This window comes from Dunckerocampus dactyliophorus, chromosome 18, assembly GCF_027744805.1.
Source record: "Dunckerocampus dactyliophorus isolate RoL2022-P2 chromosome 18, RoL_Ddac_1.1, whole genome shotgun sequence".
Lineage (NCBI taxonomy): Eukaryota > Metazoa > Chordata > Actinopteri > Syngnathiformes > Syngnathidae > Dunckerocampus > Dunckerocampus dactyliophorus.
The window spans coordinates 20,508,712-20,534,985 of NC_072836.1; the positions used below are offsets into that span (position 1 = coordinate 20,508,712).

Genomic DNA, 26,274 nt, shown 5'->3' on the forward strand with positions numbered 1-26,274 from the left:
CAGTTTTTCAAGTTATTTTTATAGCTATTTTGCATTCATTGTATATTTTGTACTTATTGTATACAGTACATATTTAATGATTACAAATATATAGTATAAATGCAATATAGATATACATGATTAGATGTACTGTATCATTAAATATATTTTATTGTGCCATAATATTTCATAATAATTTAGAATTTAAATATTCATTTATTTTTAGTAGTATAGTATCGGTAGTAGTAATAATATTATAGTAGTAGAATTGCTATTGACAATTATAATATCCATGCATATACAGTATACAGTATATACTGTACACTGCATTCATTTAATGTAACATTCTTTATTATTAGTTGTCTGTTGTGATTGTTATCATTGTAGTAATAATAAGAATTACTAGTAGTAGTAGTCGGTATCATATCTGTATTGAAAACTAATTCGCTATGACAACGACTAAACTGAGCCTTATTATCTTTGCATCATTTGAATGCTGCGTTCTGTCGTGAGATGAACGCACAGCAGCACAGCCACGGCTTCCTCTTTTTCACCACGAGACTTCTTCAAATCTCCACGAAATTCTTGTGTCTGGATTGCGTCCGTGTGCGATGGGATATTAGGGCCACATTGGAAAAAAATAATAATCTGAGATTTCGTAAATCTACGACTTTATTCTCGTAAATTTATGACTTTTTTAAAGGTTATGACTTTTTGGAGTGATTAGGGCCACACTGAAGGAACAATCAGAGATTTTGAGAATGAAGTCGTTGATTTACGAGAAAAAAAGTCCTAATGTTACGTGTCAGAGGGCAAATGGAGCACAGCTCTTCAGGAAGGAAGGAAGCTTTCCTCTTGCTTCAGGCCAGCTTTTATTTATAACGTGGCAGCAAAACACAGCAGTTGAGCACAAACAGATTAGCATGGCTAGCTAGCCCTTCCCCCCCTCCACATGGCCAAGTCCCCCCTTTTCATAGCTGTCTTAGGCAATGCCTGTAGCATAAAGTTACGAGTTTTTTCTCCTAAATTTACGACTTTATGATCGTAAATTTATGACTTTATTCTCGTGATATTACGACTTTATTCTTGTAAACTTGTGACTTTATTCTCGTAATATTCCGACTTTACTGCGATTGGCTGGGGATCAGTCCAGGGTGTACCCCGCCTGTCGCCCAAAGTCAGCTGGGATAGGCTCCAGCATGCCCCCGCGACCCTAATGAGGAGAAGCGGCATAGAAAATGGATGGGTGGATTCCGGCTTTATTCTTGTAATATTACTACTTCATTCTTGTAAATTTACAACTTTTTTCTCATGAATTTATGACTTTATTCTCGTGAATTATTTATTATTATTTTACTTCATCGTGGCCCAATAGTCCATCGTAGCCATGAGCTGACGCTAGATTTGATTCCATGTTTTATTTGCGTTGAGGCTGCACTTCTCACCCTGCGGATGCACAACGACGTCACGGGACCTTTACCCGCCTTCAGACAAGCGAACTTGTTCCAGTCTTTGCTGGGCTCCAAGGGCGACAGCAGAGTTGCACAAGCAAAGACACTGTCCAGACGCATTTAAAAGCCTGTAAATAAAACGTTTTGGACACTGTTGCGATGATTTTGACGTGATATTTCTAAACAGGGAGAGAGGCAGCAAGGGACCGCAGAGCACCGCGTTGGCATCGATGTCTCTCTGTCTCGTTTGCTTCTCTTCACAATACTACTCTCGGTTACCATGGAAACACACTCGCAGCACAAGAGTCGTGAGGCCAGCGTGCTGCGTGGTAAACAGTCCTGCCATCACAAGTGAATATGGCGACTGTGTGAGTGGAAGGTGAATGCATTGCTACGGTTACCACGGACGATGACTATGATGACTAAGAATGGAGTCTACCAGCCTATCCTGACCCAGCAATGTTTGCTCATTCTTCCTTGCAGAGGGCGCCGCTTGCGCACACGCCATACATTTTCAATTTCGCTCTCCAAGAACGTCATTTTCTTCCGGTGAAGCCGTTTTTTGGTTGATTAGGACCCACGCTTTGTGTCATTTCATAAGAAAATGTTGTCTTTGTTTTGCTTTTTGCGGCTTATGGCTTCTACCAGTAAGACGTGAACGTTACTGGGGGTTCATTGTTTATCAGTGGAATTAGTCTCACAGCGCGAGGCTGAATGTGATTCGCTTCACAATCAGCACGTGATTGTACTTTGGATTTTTTTCAACTACAGAACATTCCATTTTGATTTTGAACTGACTCACACATTTGAATTTATTTGAGTTTTGATGACTTTTATTAAGCCTGGTTTTAGTCAGCCTTTGTGGTAGAGCTGGGAAATGCTGGGTCGACAGTCCGGCCTTTCGGCCCAACGGTCAGCGCTCTGGTCTCCCATTCCGAAGGTCCAGTGCTGGAACATTTTATGGGACATTCCATTTTGATTTGAACGACCGCGTATGAGGGCCACACTGAAAAAAAAAAAAAAAGAGATTTTGAGAATAAAGGCGTAAATGCACGAGAAAAAACTTGATGAAAAGAGCGGATTTATGTGACCTTTGGCCTCGGGCATGTGGAGGGGGCGGAGTGAGGAAGGCGGAAGTGAGCGCCACATGCAGGAGAAAGCGTGTTCATCTGTTTATGTTTTGCTGCCACGTTATAAATAAAGTTGCCTGAAGCAAGAGGAAAGTTTCCTTCCGTTTGACACGATGACACGTAATCTCACACCTTTCTTTCAGAAAAGTACGACTTCATTCCTGTAACATTACGTGTTTTTTCTTTTTTTAAATTTTATTTTATAAGGTGGCATGTATGCCTTTATAGTCGAGGAGGGCGATACTCCAAATTGACATCCTGATACCGAGTAAATACAGGGCCAGTGTGGTTAGCAACACTGGCATAGCTACAGTGCTAATATAACATCACGCTAGGTTAGCCGGTATGCTGAAGAACACCAAAACGATCAAACGTACAGCTCCCATGTCTGTAGCTGACTGACAGATAGTTGGCAGCGCTCCAGGCTTTATTTGAAGATGTGTAGAGAAGCCTGCTTGTTGAGAACGCTGCAAGAAGCGGAGGTGTTGTCCTGACTTGGAACAATAATGGTGCTAATGCTTCTTTTTGTCCCGAGAAGACTGAAGAGAAACCTGTCTGCTTGTTTCCACCTCGTCATGAACGCAGCTGGGGTTTATCACAGCAGATCCCAAGTATGACTCAGCTGTGTGGATGGTGCGCACGCCTGATGCCAGAAATGAAATCATGGCTCTCATGTCACAGCTGTATGAGAAACTATTGTACCTAGAACCACTTAGCACCTCATCGCACATGAGCACACGTCCTCCCTGTAGCGGGCAATAGATTACAGCTTTGTCCAGCGTCACGCCAAGACAAGCCGCTGTGCTATTGCTTAACACTTGAGGCTCTGATAAGGAGAAAATATTAATGAGAGTTTCAGTACGGCGCCGGTCTCTGGAGCAAATAGTCCTCCATCGGCAAAGAAAAAAGACAGAGATGGAGCGAGGCCGAGTTAATGAGCTGTGCACGCGTGGCTGTTGCACGTGCACGATTTCTGCTGTGGGGAGCAATGTAGGGAAGGTAAAAAAAAGTGAGAAATGAGGATGAGGAAGTGTTAATTGAGTATGATCACACCTTGGATGTATGAGACAGGCAGAATGAGGCTCCCTTCCCGCACATAACTCTCACTTCTTTTTCCACACTTTGACTCACAAACTGCCCGGCATCCACAATCCTTTTTTGTGACATGTGAACACACGTCTTTCTCTTTTCTGTGCGTTCTAAAGATATAAAAACAGATAAAAAGAGGCAGGCAATTCATGCACGAAATGGGTCACATCTATTAAAACACCTCCAAACCCCCCATTTCGTAGTTGCATAAGCCTGCTGTGCCCGTGTGGACCAGGTACATTCATCATAACATGCACTACTCACAGTACTTTGCCCTGTTTTGGTCATTTTGAGGGTCACTGGTACGTTGCGCGTACGGTCGTCCCTCGCAATATCGTGGTTGGATTATCGCTCCCTCGCTATTTTCAGAAATGAATACATTAATAAATGATGGCTGGTGGTTGATTATCAGTTAAGACGGTAGGCGGCGGTGGTAGAGCAGGTCATCCAGAAACCGGAAGTTCAACTCAATCACTGTCGTCGTGTCCTCGGGCAAGACACGTCACCCAGGTTGCCTCCAGTGCTGGTGTATGAATGCGAGTGAATGTTTGGTGGTGGTCAGAGAGGCCGTAGGCGTGAATTGGCAGCCACGTTTTCGTCAGACTACGCCAGGGCAGCTGTGTCTACAGATGTAGTTACCACCGCCAGTGTGTGCCTGGGGAGTGAATGAATAATGGTGGAGCATTTTGGGTACCTTGAAAAACGCTATCAAATCAAATCTATTTGTATTGTTCTTAAGAGATACTGAAATACAAGTGCTACGTAGTCTTCTGGCCATTAGGCAGCAGTAATGTTACATCCTCATTACGCTACCTTGCCTTGCAGTCCATGTCAGCCATGGATGCCGAGTGAATAAAGGTTGTCCTTCCATTCCGTGTGGAAGTCGTAAGTTTGTGGCTTCTTACTTTGTCCTTTTTCCCTACTCCACTTTACACCCTCTCTTAAGTTTAGAAGAAATACATTCGATGCTAACTGGTTAGCTTGCTAGGCGTCTAGAGTCCCTGTAGCATAGTCGTGCAATCCGGTGTAACCAATGAATAATAGGAGTGCAAAGGTGACTATAGGGGTGTTATTTCATGTCTACAGGCTCCAACAATGTTACAAACTGTACTTAGAAAGTCATAAAAAGGTTTTCTACGGTCGAACTACGAAAAGATTCCATAAACTGTTCTTTGATCACCTTTCTCTTCAAACTGGCATCGTCACTCCTCTGTGGTTTGCTAACTAGAGTCTCTGTGCCGTGACTGGTCACTGGTGTGTGTGTGTGCGTGTGTGTGTGTGTGTGTGTGCGTGTGCGTGTGAGTGACAGGAAGAAAAGCTCACTTTAGTCTCTAGACCCAGACTGTGAGACAACTCTTCTTTTCTGACTTTTTTTTCAAGGGTGAGTACCTAACGAGGTAACACGGTGGCACAGGTTTTTCGCGGGTCTGCTTCACAGCGAGAAGGGTCCGCGTTGGAATCGGAATGTGCGCCTTTTGGGTTCCTCCCAAATCCCCCAGAACGAGCATGTTCGGTTACCTGGAGACTCTAAAATGCCCACAGGTGTGAAGGTGCCCATACTGTATGTGGCGACCAGTCCAGGCTTGACCCCTGCCTCCAGCCCCTAGCCAACTGGGATAGGCTCCAGCTGAGCCATGACCCTAATGAGAACAAGCGGTGTAGAAAATGGATGTGTTGATATTATTTTTGCTGCGTATTGCTAGTATGGCACAAGGAAGAGGAGGCAGACGTCCAATGCAGTTCAGCTCCACTGCCACATGCGAAAGGTCTCACTCTAGCGCTCGCTCCCTCCCTCTTCTCTCCATCTCTCTCTCCCTCAGTCATCTTCTCCCGCGCTGCTGCTGCTTTGCTGCTTCTGCTGCCGCCGCTGCTGCTGAGGCTGCGACGTTACGGCGGATGACAAAAGGAGAATATTCTCTCTTGCTTCAGTCCAACGGACGCACAATTTTGGAGTGGAAACAAGTCAAAGGTACTGTGCTGCAAAAACCTCCTCCTTCTTTGTCGAGCACAAACGAGATGATTGAGCCTCCGAGAGGGACCGTGCACCTGCACTTGAGAGTGTCTCTCCCTTCTGTCTTGAGCTGTCTCTTCCTGCAGTATTTGGATGTTTTCCCACCCCTTCCAGCTCGGCTTTGGCGTTAAGTGTTGTCAGAGTGCTGTAGTGACGGACCCATGTGGGATTCTTCCTGACTGTTCTGCTACAGTTGCTGGGTTTGTAACGCGGGGTTAAAATGGGCATTGATTTAAAGTGAGGAAAGCAAAGTAGTCTGGCAAGGGGTTGCGGGTGAGGGAGGTGGGGGACGGTCTGCATGGAAAGAAAGATTTGACGGGCTGCACCATGGCCAGATGTGCAAGAGGGATTTAGAGTCATGGGAGGAATCACGCAGGGGATAAAACTGCCAGCGTGTACATGCATGCGTGTGTGTGTGTGTGTGTGTGTGTGTGTGTGTGTTTGAGGGTGAATGGCCCAGCTCTACAGCGGCGTTTACTCACACATGCACACACACACACACACACACACACACGCACACTTCACCTGCAATGAGGGCTTGGCTGTCAGCTGCTTTTGAGCGCTCCCGTGTCCGTGCACGGTGGTGTGCATGTGAGTGAGTGATTGTGAGAGAGTGAGATTGAGCTTCCCCGCCACTGGCAGCAACAGTGTCCGAACACAGAGCACACAGATACCGCCCACATGGTTTTTGTTTTATTTTGGGCTGCAAGGCATGTTGGGCCGCAGCAAAAGAGCTCAGGAATGATTCGTCTTCGAATTGTAGCGTAGTGACACGTACGTGATGGATGCACCCTGTGGCTGGAACGCAGCGGGGAACTTCAGCACCACGGATAGCGCACAGTGCTGAGCCAGCATGTTGGCAGGACGTACACCCCCCCTCACGCCCACACCCCTCCGCCTCATGTTAGAGCGATCGCATGCTTGAATATGCACATGCTGGCTTGATCAGATTAGATCTTCTGATCACATTAGTCATTTGTGGGGAGGGCGGGAGGGACACAATAGATGTGGCATGTATTTGCTGCAGTCCAACAAAAGGTGAAGGGGCCTTTTATTGGATACATCTAATGAGATGCAACACAAGTGCAACAATTCTGCCTTTATATAATTAGATTTTTTACATTTTTTATTCAATTTTAAATTCATGATTTTTATTTTAAGATTTTAATATCAGTAAATAAAATGTATTTAATGTATGTTTTAATGTATTTATTTTATGTTTTTAAAATATATTTTTTATCAACTGTAAATCAATTATCTTTTATTTTAACATTTTAAAATACATTTTAAAAATGTATTTAAAATTTGTAAATATATAAATTCTTATTTTAAAAATGTTTTTTTATTTTAATATTTTAAAATACTAACAGTAATATAACAAATATTACAAAATGCAAAATAAATAAATCCATTTATTTAGATAAATAAATTAATTAGATTTTTCCTAATTTATTTTATATTTTTAATCTAAACTTTAAATCTTTAAATTGATTTTACATATATTTACAATTTTTTTTATGTGAAATAAATAAATACAATTGTACAATTCATTATTTTTATTTAAAAGTAATTTTAATATTTTATAATAATGGTCAGTTGGTCAGTGGTTTGTAGGCAGTTGTTACTCGAAAAAACTGCGAAATACGCAAGATATTGGGCCAATACACGATATTGGGCTTTGAATTTTGGATTATCATTAGTCCCTTTTGCACACACACAGTTTAGCTCCAAATGTGAACATTGTAAATAGCTGATGGTGTTGTATTTGTAAATAAATTGTTATTTTCCTGCAAAATAACCCTTTTTATTGTTGCTTATGTTGTGGTGTAGTTGTGTAGATATTGGAGCTGTCACAAAAGCAAACAATGAAATGTATCTTTTCACAAAAAGCTGTTTTTCTCCCTTTTTTTTGTTGGGAAGTGAAACTTACCTAAATTCTACTGCTGATTACTGAAGAACGGAAAAAGGTAGAAACAAACCGTTTTTCCTGATGAAAGATGAGAGTCTAATCTTCCTTTGGGTCGGTTCCATGTGTGTCGAGCCACAGAACACAATATTCTGTGTGCCTTGAAAAATCAGTCGAAATCTTGACAAATGGCTGGGATGGAATGAGTTGCGCCTGCCTTGCTGAATGGATTGAAATGGAAACAGTACGCAATTGTCAATTGTCAAAAGTCAATCACGCTCGGGAGGTGCGGATTGCTCCTTGAGTCCAGATAAAGTCCAGATAAAACACTCGCATCTTGAGAGTTTGCAAGTGGGAAATGGAACTGCCACGACAAGTTGACAACACATGAAGTTTGTAAAAGAGGTGATGGTCAACAGGAGGTTTGCTCTGATCAATAATGAGTCATTTGTACATGAGCCTCAGCATAAAATGACATCTGCTGGTGTCTCCTGTCTTATGCGGTGTAGTAAATTAGCTTTCACTGCAGTCAATAGTGAAATCCCCTCGTAAGACCCTTGCTTCGCATGCCGCTATCAATCACTGGCCACACCCGCTTGAAGTAAGGCGCTACAGGAGGAATGCCAGCAAAGACCCCCCCTCCCCACACCACTTCTTCTACTTCAAGCCCTCTTCATTTCCGCATAGCTCCGTTCTCAAGCCCACCCCCTGCATTCATTTGTCCCATTCTGTTTATCCCTGGCTAGACCTTTCCTCCTGATGTCGATGCTTCCCGATGTTTCTCTCGGAGGAATGATGTGCAGTCTCCGATCAATTGCAATCACAGATCAGTGGTGTCGTGGTGGAGGGTGGTGGGGAATGGGGTTGGAAGGCGGGGGATTGGGGGAGAAATCAGTAAAAGAGGCAGGCCAGGGAGACCTGAATAATGACCACCTACCTTGCAAACCCACTGCCTTGTTTCTCTGTAATCTTCAGTTCATCAGAACTGTATTGAACTATGTTAGCCATAATTCAGGGAATCCATTGCGGTGTCTGTCGGGGGTGCTCCCGAGAGGTGATGGATGCTGTGCAGCGGGAAGAAGAAAAAAGAACACGAGGTAGGAGCAGAACCTAAGACAAAGTGAGGAAGAAAAAGGCAAAAAAGAAACAAGTTTGTGTTGGTGTTTAGATGGGAATTAAGCTCTCACCAGATGGGTAGCAGCTTGCTTGGCATGCTTGTTAGTTAGCAGGACTACATTACCCCTTTCCATGAAACTTAGTGGAGGAAAGAATATATGAAATTGCATTTTGTGCAGACTACAGTCACGGCCAAATGTCTTCAGAATGACACAAATATGAATTCTTACAAAGTGCACTGCCTCTGTTTTTATGGTAGCAATTTGCATATAGTCCAGAATGTTATGAAGGGTGATAAAATGAATGGCAATGAGTGCAAAGTCCCTCTTTGTCATGAAAACGGACATAATCCCGAAAAACCAATTCCACTGCATTTCAGCCCTGCCGCAGAAGGACCAGCTGACGTCATGGTAGTGATTGTTTGCTTCACATACTGTAGGTGAGCGTGCTGATGACGACAAAGGCTGGAGATGACTGATTGAATAAGAATAACAATAACATATAAGAATAACATCCAATCTGTTATTGGAAGCTTTAAAAGGAGGATGGTGCTTGCATTCTTTATCTTTCCTCTGTTAATGATGGTTACCTACAGGGAAACACGTGCAGTCATGGCGTAGCACAAAAAGGCTCCACAGGCAAGGATATTTCTGCTAGTAAGATTGCACCTAAACCAACCATTTATCAGATCATCCAGATCTTCCAGGAGGGAAGTTGAGTTGTTGTGAAGAAGGCTTCAGGGTGCCCAAGAAAGTCAAGCAAGCGTCTGGACTGTTTCCTGAAAGTTGATTTAGCTGCAGGATCAGGACACCACCAGTGCAACGCTTGCTCAGGAATGGCAGCAGGCAGGCGTGAGTGCATCAGCTCACAAAGTGAGGCGAGGACTTTTGGAAGATGATGACTTTTGGTGTCAAGAAGGGCGCAATGAAGCCACTTCTCTTCAGGAAATACATTAGGGACAGACTGGTCAGAAATGACTAAATTCAGAAATGATGTTTTGTGGTAGCCTGTGGTCTATTATTAGTGGAAACACATTGAAATACAAGTGATGTAGTATTCTGATCACTGGGCGGAAGTAATGACACAAGACATTGAGACATTACCTTACATTACATTACCTTAACACGTCTGCCATGGCGTGTCCGACATGACAGAGTGGCTTCTTAAGTTTAGAAGAAATACATTTGAGGCTAGTTTGTTAGCTCGCTAGCTTGCTAGATAGCGGCCGTCTCGAGTCCCTGCAGCATAAGAGTTGTGCAGCGTGGTGTAAACGATGAATAATAGGAGTGTAAATGTGACTATAGGCGTCTTATTTCATGTCTACAGAGCTCCAATAATGTTAAAAACATATTTGAAAATATTCAATTTATCAGCATTGAATACTATATCGCGGAAATTAATTTATCACGGTCGGGTGTGGAACCAACTGGCTGAGGGACGATTGTTCTGCAAAAAATACAGGTATTGGACTCATGAAGACTGGGGTAAAGCCATTTTCTCTTTCTCTCTGATTGTTTGGGGCATCCAGGTAAGAAAAAGGTGAGCACTACCATTAGTCCTGTGTCATGCCAAAAGTAAAGCATCCTGAAATCATTCATGTGTGGGGTTGTTTCTCCGCCAAGGGAGTGGGCTCAGTCACAGTTTAGCCTAAGAACACAGGCATGAATAAAGAATGGCACCAAAACAAACTCCGAAAGCAACTTCCCCCAACCATCCAAGAATAGTTTGGAGACAAACAATGGCTTTTTCCAAAGCCACATAGTAACATGGTAACATCTGACAAAAAACATCTAAAAACACTGAAGCAGCAAACCAATACTTGCAGCCTCAAAACTTTTGGCCACGACTGTAGATACAAAAAATACATCCCGTCCATGTGTGATGATTTGTGTTTCTTTACTATGCTAACATAGGTTGCACTTAACACTGCAGCAAGAGTTAACTGGCACCTGCTTCTTCATTCTCGTCAGAGCATAGGCCGCCGACACAAACCCAAATTAGCTTCACTGTCACCTTTTCCCACAGTTTGGTGGAAATGTGCACTCGACTGAGTGCCTTTCTAGTTTAAAAAAGGTTTGTTAGTCAGCGTGATTAGAGCTGTTAAAGAGGCCTGACCTTGACAGTCAGAGGCCGAGACACGTTGGGCTTTGGTGACCTAATTAATTCCCATAGAACGCCTCGGGTCAATTGAATTAAAGAGCAGATTTGGCGGGTCATTAGTGATACTACAGCACGTTCTGATTAGTCAGGTGGTTGGATAAAGGCCACACAAATACCTGCCGGATCCGCTCATTTAGTTCATTTTTAGAGCTATATTGTAAACTGGGATTGAAGTTGTGCTTGTCTTATTGTGGTGATTATTGACGGACCCAACGGGACAATAAACCACTTGATTAAATTCACCTTTTTATCGACATTTTATTGACATTTAGTGCTTCGAATTTTGCAGCTTCACTCTGTCATGACCTATAATTCTATTAACTTACTTTTACACTCGTATGGTAGTTAAGAATGTTCAAATGCTACGTCAACATTGCCAGCAGATTTAATATAAGCTTAATGATAAGACAGTTTCACTCATAAACACATTATTTTTTCATTTCATTTAAAAAAGAATTGTAAATTATTTACATTTTGAATTTATTATTTATATTATTTCCATACATTTTTACAGATTTTTTTTTTTTGGAATTCCAACAAATTGTCAAAAATCATGCATCCCTATGGTGGATTTAATGTTCTCCATGTTTGCGGTTCTTTCTGATCCCACGTTCAACAGGGTCGCCGGGTGGCTCAACATTCCGAGGCACACCCTCTGTATTGATTCCCGTATCCACCAGGAGGGATTATGCAAGGACGCCGAGAAGGATAACCCTTGGGAAGCGTTCACACTTGCTCACTCCTCCACACCTCGCCCTCGGCCGCAGCGCGCCGTGCTCACTTTCAGCCTACCAGCTGTTGCAGTGCGATCAATACCACGATCATGTTTCACAGCAAGAGTCCCTCCCTCGCTGCCTGGAGCCCGTGGGAGGTCTCCCTGGGGCCAGAGACGGCGAAAGAGAGTCGTGGTCAACGGTGATTCGCTGACGAGGTTGGAGAAAATCAGACAGCAACAACTTGTCATGAGAAGACGGCCTGCTGTTTTATTCACTTTGCTTACGGGCTTTAAGCGCAGAGACGAGCAAAAACCCATCAGCCGCTTGCAAACTCTCTCTTTGTCAACGAGCCTATTTGCAGTGATAGCTGCGGACTTTCAAAGCAGAGAGCAAAGACGCCGACCAATGATTAGATAAAAGAGAAGGTTTGGCTCACATTTGGAAGACTGCAAGTTCAATCCCCAGGTCTCCCTTGGTTCTGTTCTAATATTCTTGAGCAAGAAGTGCTCCTGACGCTGCATCACCGTTGTGCGATGAGTCATGTACTTTGGCACAGTACTGCATATTTATGTGTCAATGGGAGAAGTAAACAGCGCAGTACATTTACTGATGGGATCCCCATGAATGCCAGCTGCTGCCACAGAGCTTGCAGCCGTGCGCCCACACCTGTCAATCCAACCACCACATTAAGTTGGAACTCTCACAATTTAGGACATCGTACAAAATGCTGAGGGTCCATCCCTCCTTCCATCTTCTTCCGCTTATCCAAGGTCAGGCCCCGGTGGCAGCAGCCTCAGCGGAGAAGCCCAGACTTCGCTCTTCCTGGCTACTCCTGAGGCATTCCCAGGCCACTTGAGAGGCATAGTCTCTCCAGTGTTTCCTGGGCCTTCCTCGAGGCCTCCTGCCAGGTGGATGTGCCAAACACCTCAACAGGAGGATGTCGGGGAGGCATCCTGCCCAGATGGCCGAGCCGCCTCATCTGGATCCTCTGAATGTGGGAGGAGCAGCTTGTGGAGAGCTTCTGATCCAATCTCTAAGGGAAAGGAAACTCATTCTAGCCGCTTGTACCTGCGATCTCATGACCATAGGTTAGGATAGGAACGCACCAAGGTACTTGAACTCCTCCACTGAGAGCAGAAGTTCCTCCCTGATGCGGAGATGGCACATAACTTCTTTTGTCGTGTGGAATTTTAAAAAAAGGCTTTCTCACGCCGTGCTAATGTTTCGGGCGGTATTGGTTGTTTGGGAGGGCCGGAGGTTTGTTTGGTTATAGTTATGGTTATGGTTATGCTTGAATTCATTTTGAACATGCATACAACTTACCCTGGAGCACATCACATAGAACAATGTCCAAATGTCCACATGTCCAAAAAGGAGTAGGAAGAAGCTAAATCTTTTTATGCTTCCCTGTGTTTTTGCAAGGATCCTCATGCTGTTTTTTGTGGCGCTGCTTCGTATGCGTGACGGGCTTGGTCGTGTTGAACATCCCCGTTCTGTGCCACCACGGGGCACTTGGCTGCGGCGTCTTTTTTGGACTTTGACGTTGCTCCTGCTGGGACGTTAGCACATGCTGTTGTTGTGATCGTGTGGACTCTATGTCTTTATTTCAGGCATTTTCTTTCTTAGTTAGGATACCATTTTTCGGCAACACCGCCCATTTTAAAATCCAATTCTGTAATTTCAGTACAAATTGCCAATGTGATTGGCAGGTTATCAGTCCATCCTCTCACCCCACGTCAGCTGGTATTGGCTGAAGCTGTACAAATACATGGATGAAAACACAATCATAATAACAACGGTAATAATTAGGGGTGCACGATAACGAGGGAATTATGATGTCCGATAAATCCTGAGCAAATCAAGCGCTCTTTTTTGCTCCTGCCTGTTACGTTAACAGCCTGTCGTAACTACCCCCGCCCTCACTTGTAAACAAACATTCACTCTCCGAGGAAGCCAATTGTACCAAATGCTCTGCGACTTATCAGCCACCTGAAACGCCAGTGCTGCTGCGTTTGAAAAGTGCAAAAGGTTTGCCGCAGACCTCCGTGGCGTCACACCGGCTGCTCGGAGCGTGTGCCCAAATACAGTGAACCTTGCTGGGCCACGCCAAGTGGCTCCTCCCGCTCTATACTGTGGTTCTCCTGACCTCTGCAGCGCCACACTGGCTGCTCTGAGCAGGTTGATTCCTGCAGTCCAACAGATGCATCCATTTTGAAAGCTGGGAGAAAATGAATGGTCAGTTTGCTTCATGTGCACCAGCTGCTGGCATGGACAGACATAGACATGTGGAGAACCCCCCCTGCCGGCAATATGACACGATATTCAAAGCATGTCTTTTTGTCCAACGCAAACACCTGATGATAGACTACAAACACAGCCGTTCCATGTGCAAGCGTGGTGACAAAGTGCTGCATCATGACCTGTTGGATGGGGAAGAGCTGTTATCACGGAGGGGAGGGGTGGCGCTGATCTGTGTCAGGTTGATGGAGGGTGTCGGGTCTCCCTTGGTTACTCACTATAGCAGTGGGAATGTGAATGATTTAGCCTGTGTTTGGTGGAAGGACACCCACCCTATCTAACTAGTCTAAGTAAATAACACCATAGAAATACATTTTCAACATCCTTCACATGCATATTATAACCTAAGGAATCCTAAATGCCATTGTTTAAGAGGTCGGAGTGTAAAACATGTATGCTAAAGGACAAAGTACACTAATATAGCCTTCTTAGAACATTTAAAGCAGGTTTCCTTGTCATACGTATGCGCCGCGACTCTATCACAACGCACGGCTGAACAAATGACAGAATTGTGTCAGGATGGGCATTCGGCGTCGAAACGGGGCCAAACAAATTATGCAAATGACTCACACTACTACAGTGATTAACCTAATTTATAACCTGATAGTTAATAATGGTTTATCATTGCACCAGCTTGACCCATGAACCCATCATTTGTATTTCTAGTGTTTGGCATGGGGGGATGATTTTAAAGTATATGAATTTTACATATGAACTACCACAGAATGCTTCAACAATTTATTCAACTTCAGTTACTATTATTATTTATTTACTATTGTTGTGCTTTGTAACAGAGAGTTGTGTTAGACCAGAGCCTAATTCCTAGTGTGGTAACACACATGGCGAATAAAGCTGATTCCGATTCTGATTGTGAATAATCGCTCGATTATAGCATTTAATCGGTTCCAGACCCGACCGTGATAAGTGAAGTAGGGTTCCTAATTTATAAATGGAACATTTGTTTTGTTTCTTTGCGAACTTCTAAGTACAGGTTTTAACATGATTAGAGCCCTGTAGACTGAAATAACACCCCTGTAGTCACCTTTACACTCCTATTACCCAATATAGTAGATGCAGTGGTTCTCAGTTATTTTCTGCCATGCCTCCGCTGGGAGACAGAAATGTTTTCACTGATTTGAAATACTATTGAGGAACTGATATCTTTTTATTTATATGTACTGTACAGACTGAACTCAAAAGTGAAACCAGCAAAATGCAAGAAATGGAGCGCAGTGAAGCATCCACGCATATTCAAGAGTCAAATTGCATGTTGAGTATGACTGATTCATACATGTTGGCAGGTCTGCACTAATATTGCCTGCCTCTCACGCCCTCGTTGACAGCTCACCGGACCCAGGGGGGGCCCACCCCACTATTTGAGAAGCCCTGCTAATGTAACATTTCTGACACCTAGTGACCGTGTAGATTACTACATATCATCACAACGTCTTTGAATGTGTCTTCTGAATGCCTTTTATTGGTATTTTACTTCATTTTTGACTAATAATAGGCCATGTTCAACCATGAAACAGCAATGATTCGTTAATTCATATATTTTTGAAAGACTGTGTTAGAATGAAGCCATGAAATTCAGAGCGCAAAGTGGCGAGGGATTATATTCTACTTTTTTGTCCGATGCCCTACTCATTTATTTGTATTTGACTACCTCTTGCCAGGATAGCATTCTTCATACACGGTCCATACAAGTGGTCCTGTGCTACACTTCAATTATACTGTGCTCTTATGGTCTTGATATATGTCCTGCATGACGAGTACAATATGTGAGAAGCCTATTTTCATCTTGTGCAAAGGCAAGCATTTGGATGCTTTTCACATGTGGCAATCTCCCGAGGAAGAAGGACATGACTCATACAATATGCAGGTTTTTTTTTTTTTTAGTTCCCAATCTTATTTTGAGAGAGCGCCGTGTACTAATGCAGAATAGATTTCTTCACGTTTACTTTGCACAGCAGAGATGTGATTTCTGCATTTGCCGCGTCCGCACGGTATGTATGAATTTGTGTCTGTTTACGTTTACAGTATGTGGTTGTGAACTGTACACGTGCTCAGTAAGGACCATCTGCCACCATCTCTCCTTTGTGCCAAAGCCCCCCCCCTCCCCCCCCCCCCACACACACACACACAATCCCCACCCCCAACCCCTATTAACGGCTCACGGAATGCTTCAACGTTGGCTTTAAAAAAATGTGAATAAGTGAGCGAGAACATCAGAACACGCTGGAAGGTGAGTGGGTGTCCTGCATCCAGCACTGTAATTGTAAAAGCCTGATGAGGAATAAAGGGCAGAAGCACGGAGCAGAGAAGAAAGTGGTATTGTGCCATGCTACAGTCACATTGCACACACACTCACACACAAAGTGGATTTTGGAATAATGCCTTGTTTTTTCTGGACTGGCCTAGATTCATATGGCATCTGTGCTGCACAATCATTTCTCGCTCTCCGTTGTTATCGCTTGTGAATACTCTCTCACTCATACACACACGTGTCTGGCGTCTCATGTCCAGTCGTTCTCCCGCTTACCCCTTTTCGTCCATCTTTCACTCTTCCTCTCATTCCTTTTCAGATCAGTGGGCTAAGATCGGCTGATGAATATTTTATCTTTGCATCTGCACTTGCACAAACAGATCTGTTATCTATTCTGTGTGAGAGTCTTGGCTCAGTAAGATTTGGTAAGGATGTGTCGGCGTGTCCTAGCGAAGCATCTGTTTGCATTTTAATGTGTGACACAGCCTACAGAAACGGGATGTCAGGCTTCAAGCAGACTCGTCTTCATCTTAAGTGAGTTGTTAAAGAGACAAACCAAAATGGAGTCTTACTGCAACTCATCTGCAGTGGAGTCAAATGGCATTCAGGGTTGTTTTCTGCTGTTTACCACAACGTGTGACATTAACATCACATAGGCCTACCCTATTCAAGTGATAACTAATTGTTACATAGCTAAAGGCAAACTGTAGAAGTGCACATTAGTAAATCAGTGTATTGCCTGTGCTTGAATTGCATAATGGAGGCATGGAATAAACCAAGGAATAATTATGAGATGTGGTATTATTTATGGTATTTCCTCAAATGCATGTATTTACTGAACTGCAGAGAGTGCCAGGTGTCAAATAGGGGCATGTTGTTTATTAGGGGGAAGACCTGAATTATGACAAATACATTTACATAATTTAAAATATTGTAAACTGTAATATTCTAGAAATACAGGATCTGCAGTAAGGTGCAGTAATAGGGTTATTTGAAATAATTAGCATTTATTTCTAAAATTGTTATTGTAAGAAATAAATAATAATAACAAAAAATAAAAAATTACAATGAAAACATATTTTAAAAAAATCTGGTTTCATACAAATAAATCATATATATATATATATATATATATATATATATATATATATATATATATATATATATAATTTTTAATTTTGTCAAAACATAAATGTAACTTTTTAAAATGCATTTAATTTTTTTTTAAATACTTAATAATTTTCATTTTCTCAAAATAATATATATTTTTTATTAATATTAAGAATAATATTTTAATTAAATGTAATCAAAAAGTCATCAAGAATAAAACAGTCTTTTATTTTGATATAACTAATTTATATATTTGTATACATTTTACTTGTATATAAATATTTTACACTTTTACATTTTTATACAACCACAACCACGTAGGTCACTTTCTTGTGTGCAATAAATAATATTTCATGAAAACACACATTCAACAAAGCCATTTTAATGTATTTTTTGATATTTGGAAGTGGAAAACACAACTACTGTATGTGTTAGTGTCTCATACTCAAAGTCAACGTCTCAAACTTCAAATGACAGCATGACTACACAAAGTTCATGATGTCATCAAAGCATTAACATTTTACATCAAATTCTGCAGAATTCATAGTTCATGGCAAATTTAACCACCGGATGTTCACCTGCGTACATCACTTCGTCTGTTTACCAGAAAAATACGTTTATTGTCAGAACATCCCGCACATATTCCAAGGATGTCAACACTTAGTTTGTTAAAACAAAGTGACGGCGTAGGACATACAGCAAAACATGGAAAATGGGATTATGTGGAAAAAGTCAAAATGATCATTCTAAAGTGGAGATGCAGGCTTTTCATCAGACGGTAACAAAAGACTACCATGTGATATGAATATGAATATAATTTATGTATTAGGGCATCCATCACTCCGCCTCTTCTTTCTTTTTCATTTTTTGGACATGACTCGGTCGTGTTTTTCCCACATGGAATAAATCCAATCCAACTCCTTGCTAGCGGTCTTTCTCCCTCTTCAAGCGAGGCGCGCTCTCGTCTTGTCAGCAGACACCAGATCTTTATTTCTTTTTGGTGTGTGTGTGTGTGTGTGTGTGTGTGTGTGTGTGTGTGTGTACGTGAGTGTGTGTGTGTGTGTACGTGAGTGTGTGTGTGTGTGTCAGTGCTGAAATGTTCAGAAGCTTTTGCCGCGGGAAGCTTTGCGTTCCATCGTGAACTTCAGCTTTACAGATACCATGTCTGCTGTACGGGCAGGAAGGGTATTGATGGTATCAAATGTCATAGTGCAGATAATTACAGCCACGTTGTATCAGCAGGTTTGAAAAACATGATTTTTCACACTTGGAAAACTCCGCTTTCAGAGATTTTCTTCTGGTGTTCACAGGGATAAAAGTTAAAAAGTCAACATTCTTGGAAACCGTTCTCAGTTCCAAGAGATGGTCTCCTGGGACGTCGAATGTTTCCCCCCGTCTCTGTTTGATTCATCGGGCATTTACCCCCACTGTCTGCCTGTCCTTGTGATTCTATATCTTCTTTGCTGTGGTTGCGGGCCACATAGTGTGTGTGTCACTTGAAATGAAGCAACCAGAGGGGACAGTTTAGAGAGCTATGGAGAGGGTTGGGTGTGATTGAAATGGGCTGGGGGGCACACGTCGGGACACGTACTGCATGATTGCAGACTGACTGGCTACGCTGAGACTGGACAGACAGATGTTTGGAGGCTAAAAACGGAGTGGATTTAGAGATTACAAACATCCAGTGACATTTTATTAACTCAATCTCACTTCACCTTTTAGTGTGCTTATTTAATTGGGCTTATTTCAGATTTATCCATGCTAAGATTCTCAATCTGAGGCCATGGTTCTTAGTGGGAAAAGGGTGGATTGCACCCTTCGGTTTGGGTGTGACGTCTTGCCGCAAGTATCTCGTGATCTTGTTTACAAGTGAGGGAAGGCCGGAGCTTGAGATCGACAGGTGGACCGTCGTGGTGAAAAGACAGCGCAAATCTCTCAATTTACCAGTTGATCTATGAGCTTTGGGTGGTGACTGAAGAACAAGATCGTGGATAGGGTGGCTGTACTCCCCCTAAGAGGCGGGGTGAGGAGCTCCATCATCCGGAAGGAGCTCAGAGTAGAGCCACTGCTCCTTCATATCGAGAGGAGCCAGTTGAGGTGGCTTGGGCATCTAGTCCGGATGCCTCCAGGACGCCTCCCTCGTGACATGTTCCGGTTATGCCCAACCAGGGGGAGGCCCGGGGCAGACCTAGGACACGCTGGAGGGATTATTCTGGGCTGGGAACGCCTATGTGTCCTCCCAGTGGAAGTGGAAAAGACCGCCCCGAAAATGGATGGATGGACAGATGGAAGATTTCGTTAGATCAGTGGTTTTCAATTATTTTCTGTCATGGCCCCCTCGAGGACAGAAATGTTTTCACGCACACCCCCGATTTGAAATACGATTGAGAAACTGATAATATCTATTTCTATTTATATCTATTATTTGTACTGTGCAGACTGAACTGGAAACTGAAACCAGGAAAATGCAACACAGTGGAGAGCCGTGAAGCATACAGTCCACAAGGGACAAATATAGCTCCCTAATGGAGGTCAAATTCCTTAAAGCATAGATATGTCCGGGGGGAATCTTCACCCTAGAAGCTTGTGGGCTCTGAGTCCCACGTGTCCACTGACTTGCATGAACCACAGAGTTCCATAGGGATGTGAGGGCCCATTCAAACCTGCTTACAACTTTAAGCAAAGCCCACAAGGGACAAACATGGCTCCCTAATGGAGGTCCTCACATATTTATACAGGTGTAAACTTGTGATGTTCTATAATGTAACTTTGTGAAGCATACCTGAAACAAAACCAAATGACCATGCCCAAATTGTAGTCCATATTTAGTTATGCATAACACAGTTGTACTCTAAAAAGTGAGTTCAAAAGTGAGGAATCAGTCAGTCGGTGGGGTGGCCAAAACTAGCAGGCATGTGCCAGACACGCAGCGTGCACACTCCTGGGGGTTTAAATTCCACAAGCGCTCAACACTTAATCCGCCAGACAGGCGACAAAAGCTTACACAGGGTTTGGGTGAGACTGTGAGAGTGATTAAAATTAAAATAACGCCACACTCTTTTTTAATAAAAAAAAAAATCTACCAATAGATGTTTGTATTGGTCTACTTAAGAGTCCATCTTTAGAACGGTAACATGGTCGGCAAGTGGCATGAGTCATCCTGGTTCACTTTTGTTGCATTGATGAGGATTTGCACACGTCGCTTCCCTCCAAATTGTGTCGCTGTTCGGTTAAGAGATAATCTGCACACGCTCACATTAGCCACACCTGCAAATCTAATGAGATCCAATACAAGAGCTGTGTTTAAAACTCAGCCTTTGCAAAGATAATGATGCCTAGTTTTTATTGATGTTATCAGAGAGGTATTCCATCAACAATATGTTTACTATTCTTGGGGTTTATGTGCTGAATAAAGCCATTGTGCTGAATTCATGCAGAGCTTCAGCACCACTTGACATCTTCATGTGTTTTTTGATTGCATAGGCTCACATTAACAGCATGTATTCCTTTTGGATGATGCTAGATATTTTTTCATTAATTAATTCCTTTTTTTTATTACAGTAATCCCTATAAAAGTAATACTGTTGATTGGTTTCAGACCCGATGATGGCAAGTCAATTTCCGCAAGGTAGGATTCCTTATTTATAAATTATATATTTTTGTAGTTAGAGCATAGGAAACATTCTAAATACGTTTTTTTTTTTACATTATTAGAGACCTCTACGCATGAAATAACGCCCCAAAAGTCACCTTTACACGCCTATTACTTGATATACTTGTCAGAATGAGACAAAATAAGACATGTAAGACATAAATAAAACTCATGCTTGTGTGCGTTGCAATAAATGTGTTCCGGACCTGTGGAGGACAGGAAGTGACATTTGGGGTTAAGAGTTGAGTTTTATCTTAGAGTGGATTACGCATTATTATTATTTATTATGTTATTATTGTGTTTTTCCGGTGATCAAGTCTGGTGTTTGTGTGCCTCACCGCACATTATAGTAACATTACTGACATCTAGTGATCAGTGTAGAATACTACATAGCATCACAATGTCTTAGAATGAGTCTTTTGAGTGACTTATGTTTGTATTTGACGTCATTTAGCCATTTGTCTGCTTGAAAATGCTCAGTATGTACAATTTACTCAAATATGCGGATTTTGTGATTTTGTGTGTTATATGCCATATTATTGAAAAATATCGACTTGTCTATTTAATAAAAAAAAAAATGCAAATATAATACTTGATTAATGTTTTTTTTTTAATTCCTTTAAATAATTTACATTTTAAATAAGTATGCCAAGAACTGGTCAATTGATGAGTTAAACTCAGCATTTGTCAGTCAAGACTGATACAATGCTTCCATTTGGCATTCCATTAACTCGAATCACCCACCACACAGCACATGCCCATCAACTTCCGTCCCTTTCCCCGTCTTGTTTCGCACTTAATCACACTCGGAAATGTTGCCTGATTTTTTTTTTTAATTAACTCGCGGCAGCAGGGGTGAGTAAGTGAGCGAGTTGACAGAGACGAGTACCCGTGACTCTCGATTCAGTGAGACCGTCGCGAGTTTTGAACGACTCGTTCATTACTCGAACATATCCAATGGACAGGTGGAGGAGGCTACTAGCAAGAAATAAGAAGTGACGTCTGAGGGGCTGAAAGTGTTTTTTTGTGCGTTTATCTTGTTGGCGCGCCATCTTTTGACATAAATTGTATGTGTATTTGATGAGACTACAATACAAGCAAGCATCAGGGGCAGGGACAATCCTACAGGTAAGCTAACAGTTGTTTACAGAGTTCTTGTATTGGATCTCGGTGCAGGCGTACCTAATGATACGACCATCACGCTGGCTTCCGATTCGGCACTTAAGGGGAATTTAAGGTGGAATTGACGTAATGAGCAGCATAGGTGTGCAGTACACGTGCGTGTTTGACTGATTTTTTGTGACACTTCTTATTGTGAAAACATTTGAAATATTTTAGGTAAGACATTGCCTTTACCTGACACTCACTATTGTATTTGTGATTTTGTAATTTTATTTGTGAAAATGCAATAAAGGCACATTTAGACTTTTAAAAGTTTTTTTTAGCACCTATTAGACCTGGTGCTGTTCGAAAACCACCAGAAGGAGACTTCAAATCTGGGCTGGATTAATCTGCAGATCCCAGAGGTGCATAAAAACGCAGTTTGTGATTTGTGAAACCTTTATTCTATTTGTGAAAATGCAATAAAGGTACATTTCTCTGTATTTTCAGCCTCTAACCCAGGTAGGGAACCTATGGCTCGGGAGCCAGATGTGGCTCTTTTGATGACAGCTACGGAGCACGGACCAAAACCATGCAGGACCAGAAGTTGCATTAATGGTAAGAAGCATTTATTTATTTATTGTAATTATTGGATAGCTTCAGCATAACAATGTTATTAAAAAGAATAAACTCAGAGAGTAATTATTTTCTAAAATTGCTGGTCTTGCTTAAAAATGCATGCATTTAGTTGTATTCAGTGTCAAAAAATACATTTTAAAATATGTGGTTTTCATGGCTCTCTTAGACATAGACATTTCAAATCTGGACTGGAATAATCTACAGACCCCAAAGGTTCATAAAAAGTGAAACCTTTATTCCACCTGTGAAAATGCAATAAAGGTACATTTCTTTATGGTCCCCTAAATTGTGCCTTTTGTGTTTTTATGAACCTTTGGGGTCTGTAGATTAAGTTAGTCCCGATTTCAGAGGTCTGGGTTTAGTGGTTTTCTAAGTGGACCAGGTCTAATATGTACTAGGTGCTTAAAAAGACTAAATGTGCCTTTATTGCATTTTCACAAATGGAATAAAGGTTTCACAAATACAATAGTGGGTGTCAGGCAAAGGTAATGTCTTTCCTGAAATGTTTTCACATGGAGAAGTGTCACAAGATACAGAGGATGAGTGGGCAAACTGCCGCACTGCATATTAGGTTAATACCACCTTCAATCGAATCGGAGGAAGCTGACCAACAAGTTGGCTAAGAGTCTGCATTTAACTGCATTTGTGTATGCAAAAAAAGAAACAACAGTGCCTGAGTGATGACGAGAGACACAAACAGCTCACAATGACCTCTCTGGGGGTAAAGTAGCTCATTCATGCCTGAGGGATTATTGTGGCGTGACAGGAGTGTGATTGTGTGTTTGCATATGTTTATGAGAAACACTGTCGGCCACGGCTGAACTCTTGTGCCCTCATTATATACCAGGCAATCTCCCTGCATGCACTGCACCTCCAGTTCGCCCAAGTTTACTCGCACTGAGCACATATGGCAGCGTGCATGTTACATTTTTTATTCTTTTTTTTAAGTGACGCCCGCTGTGAGGTTTCCTTGTAGGTCAGACTTGTGATTCAGCAGACTCATTTGTGAGGCAACACAAACATAAATGCACAAAGCAACGACACAGCGAACACTTTAGGTGGATTAGCTCCCTGGAGCGGGTCCTGATGTCATGGTCGTCATCTTTTCACCACTGTTTCTCTCTCTCTCTATCGCTCTCTCTCTATCTCTGTTAGAGTGGGCGGATGTCGAAAGTCAACCTTTCGAAATACCACGGTTTTCCTAATGTAAAGAAAATGAGACAATACTGAAGCCAAATAAAAGGGTTAAGGTCAGGAAAATATGAAATGACAATAATCTGGTTCATCTGTGTCCACTCACTTCAAGCACCTTCAAATGACTGTTGGAATGTGTTATATTTACACCTAGAAAAGCATTTCTTCTTGTGGTCTGTCATATGATATCTTTAGGTTCTCTCATGCGCTAACACATGCTGTTCTGTAATGGTATGTTCTGATACCGGGCTGTCCAAACTTTTTTCAGCAAGGACCACATAGTGAAAGTATGCTTAGCAGCAAGAAAAAACTGCATCTCAGCTTTGTGATTTTGGTGAAAAAACCTATTTTAAGTATGAACTTCACTCTTTGCTCTGTTTCCCCACTTTTGCAGGTTTTTTTTTTTTATTTTTTGCATATTTCAAGCTGGCTACATTATCACATGCATAGAGACTGTTACCACCACCAAGTATTGTAGAAAATACCCTAACCAAAAACAGTGGATGAACTGTGATGTAAGGGCTAAGCTACGTGCTCGTTCGACTGCATTTGTCATGGGCACCGCTGATGACTACAAAAAGGCCAGATATGACCTGAGGAGGTCCATACGGGAGGCCAAAAGACAGTACAGACAGAAGCTGGAGGGCTAGTATTCCACCTCAGACCCTCGGCGCATGTGGGCGGGGCTCCAGCACATCACAGACTATCGACAGCAGAGTAGCGTATCCACGTCCAGCCAAACTACACTTCCTGATGAGCTGAATGAGTTCTATGCCCGCTTTGACACCCAAACTCCTGATGAGCAGAGAGGGTGGCTGAACCTGGGGAGCACACAGGACTCACCTCTCATGGTGACATCAGCTGATGTGCGCAGGGTTCTGAACAAAACAAACCCACGAAAAGCAGCAGGGCCAGACAACATCTCAGGACGTGCACTTCGGGTTTGCTCATCAGAGCTAGCTGATGTGCTTGCTGACATATTTAACCTGTCGCTTGCACAAGCATCTGTACCGACCTGCTTTAAGTCCACCACCATAGTGCCCGTACCCAAGAAGAGCAACGTGACCTGCTTGAATGACTATCGCCCTATAGCACTCACTCCTATTGTTATGAAGTGCTTTGAAAGATTAGTCATGACCCACATCAAAAAGAGCATCCCGGCGGCAACCGTGGACCCTCTACAGTTTGCATATCGCCAGAACCGGTCCACGGATGATGCAGTCAACACTGCCATCCACACAGCCCTTTCTCACCTACAGGGCCAGGACACATACGTCAGAATGCTATTTATAGACTATAGCTCTGCTTTTAATACAGTCTGCCCCCACAAACTCACAAATAAGCTCCTCACACTTGGCCTGTCTCCCTCCCTCTGTAACTGGGTGTTTAACTTTCTCACAGGCAGGCCCCAGTCAGTCAGAGTCCACAACCGCACATCCAGCTCAAGAATTGTGAGCACTGGGACCCCACAGGGGTGTGTGCTGAGTCCACTCCTCTACACGCTCTTCACCTACGATTGCGTGGCCTCCCAGAACAACACCAGCATCATTAAATTTGCGGATGACACTACAGTCATCGGACTGATCACTGGTGGTGTTGAAACATCATACAGAAGAGAGGTGGCGGACCTCATAGCTTGGTGTCGTGATAACAATCTCCTTCTCAATACAGATAAGACTAAAGAGATGATCATTGACCCAAGAACAAGGGAAAAGGAGCCGCATAGACCCCTGTTTATTGATGAGACTGAGGTGGAGAGGGTGAAAACCTTCAAGTTCCTTGGCACACACATCAGCGAGGACCTCACCTGGTCTCACAACACCCAACAAATTATGAAGAAGTCCCAAAGGAGACTGTACTTCCTGAGAAGACTGAGGAAATTTGGCATGTCCACCACAATCCTGAGTTGCTTCTACAGATGCACTATTGAAAGTGTCCTTACCGCCTCCATCACTGTTTGGTACGGTAACTGTACAACACGTGATAGGAAGGCACTCCAGCGGGTGATCAAGACCTCACAGAACATTGTTGGGGCAGCCCTCCCCTCACTGCAAGACATTTATAAATCTAGAGTCCTACGAAGAACACACAACCTCATCAAGGACAGCACACATCCACAACACTCATTATTCACACTCCTACCGTCAGGCAGACGCTACAGGAGTTTGAAGTCCAGGACCACAAGGCTGGCAAACAGCTTTTACCCACAGGCCATCAGGCTTATCAACGAAGCACTCGCACACGCCGCACGCAACACACGCACACACTCATAGCACTTTATTTATTTATTTATTTATTTGTATTATTTGCTTGTATTAATGTCTCTTCTGTTGTTGTTGCTTAATTTATTGGTATATATGTTTATGTGTTTATGTTTCTTATGTTCTTATTCTTTCTTGTGTTTCCTTTCTTTTCTTGGGAGTATGAACAGAATAAGATTTTCATTGCATGGTATA

At 42.6% G+C, this 26,274-nt stretch overlaps 1 protein-coding gene across 4 annotated transcripts in view; it reads left to right on the forward strand.

Moving 5' to 3' along the window:
* Positions 1-5,474: 5,474 nt before the first annotated feature.
* The window catches only part of LOC129170667 (protein phosphatase 1 regulatory subunit 29), a 77,386-nt gene continuing 56,586 nt past the window's right edge, over positions 5,475-26,274 (forward strand). The window contains exons 1-3 of one of the 4 annotated variants that reach the window (XM_054758419.1): positions 17,542-22,012; positions 22,330-22,410; positions 22,496-22,603. The gene's annotated coding sequence lies outside the window, so the exon portion shown is untranslated. The other 3 variants (XM_054758417.1, XM_054758418.1, XM_054758421.1) reach the window with 3 other exon arrangements.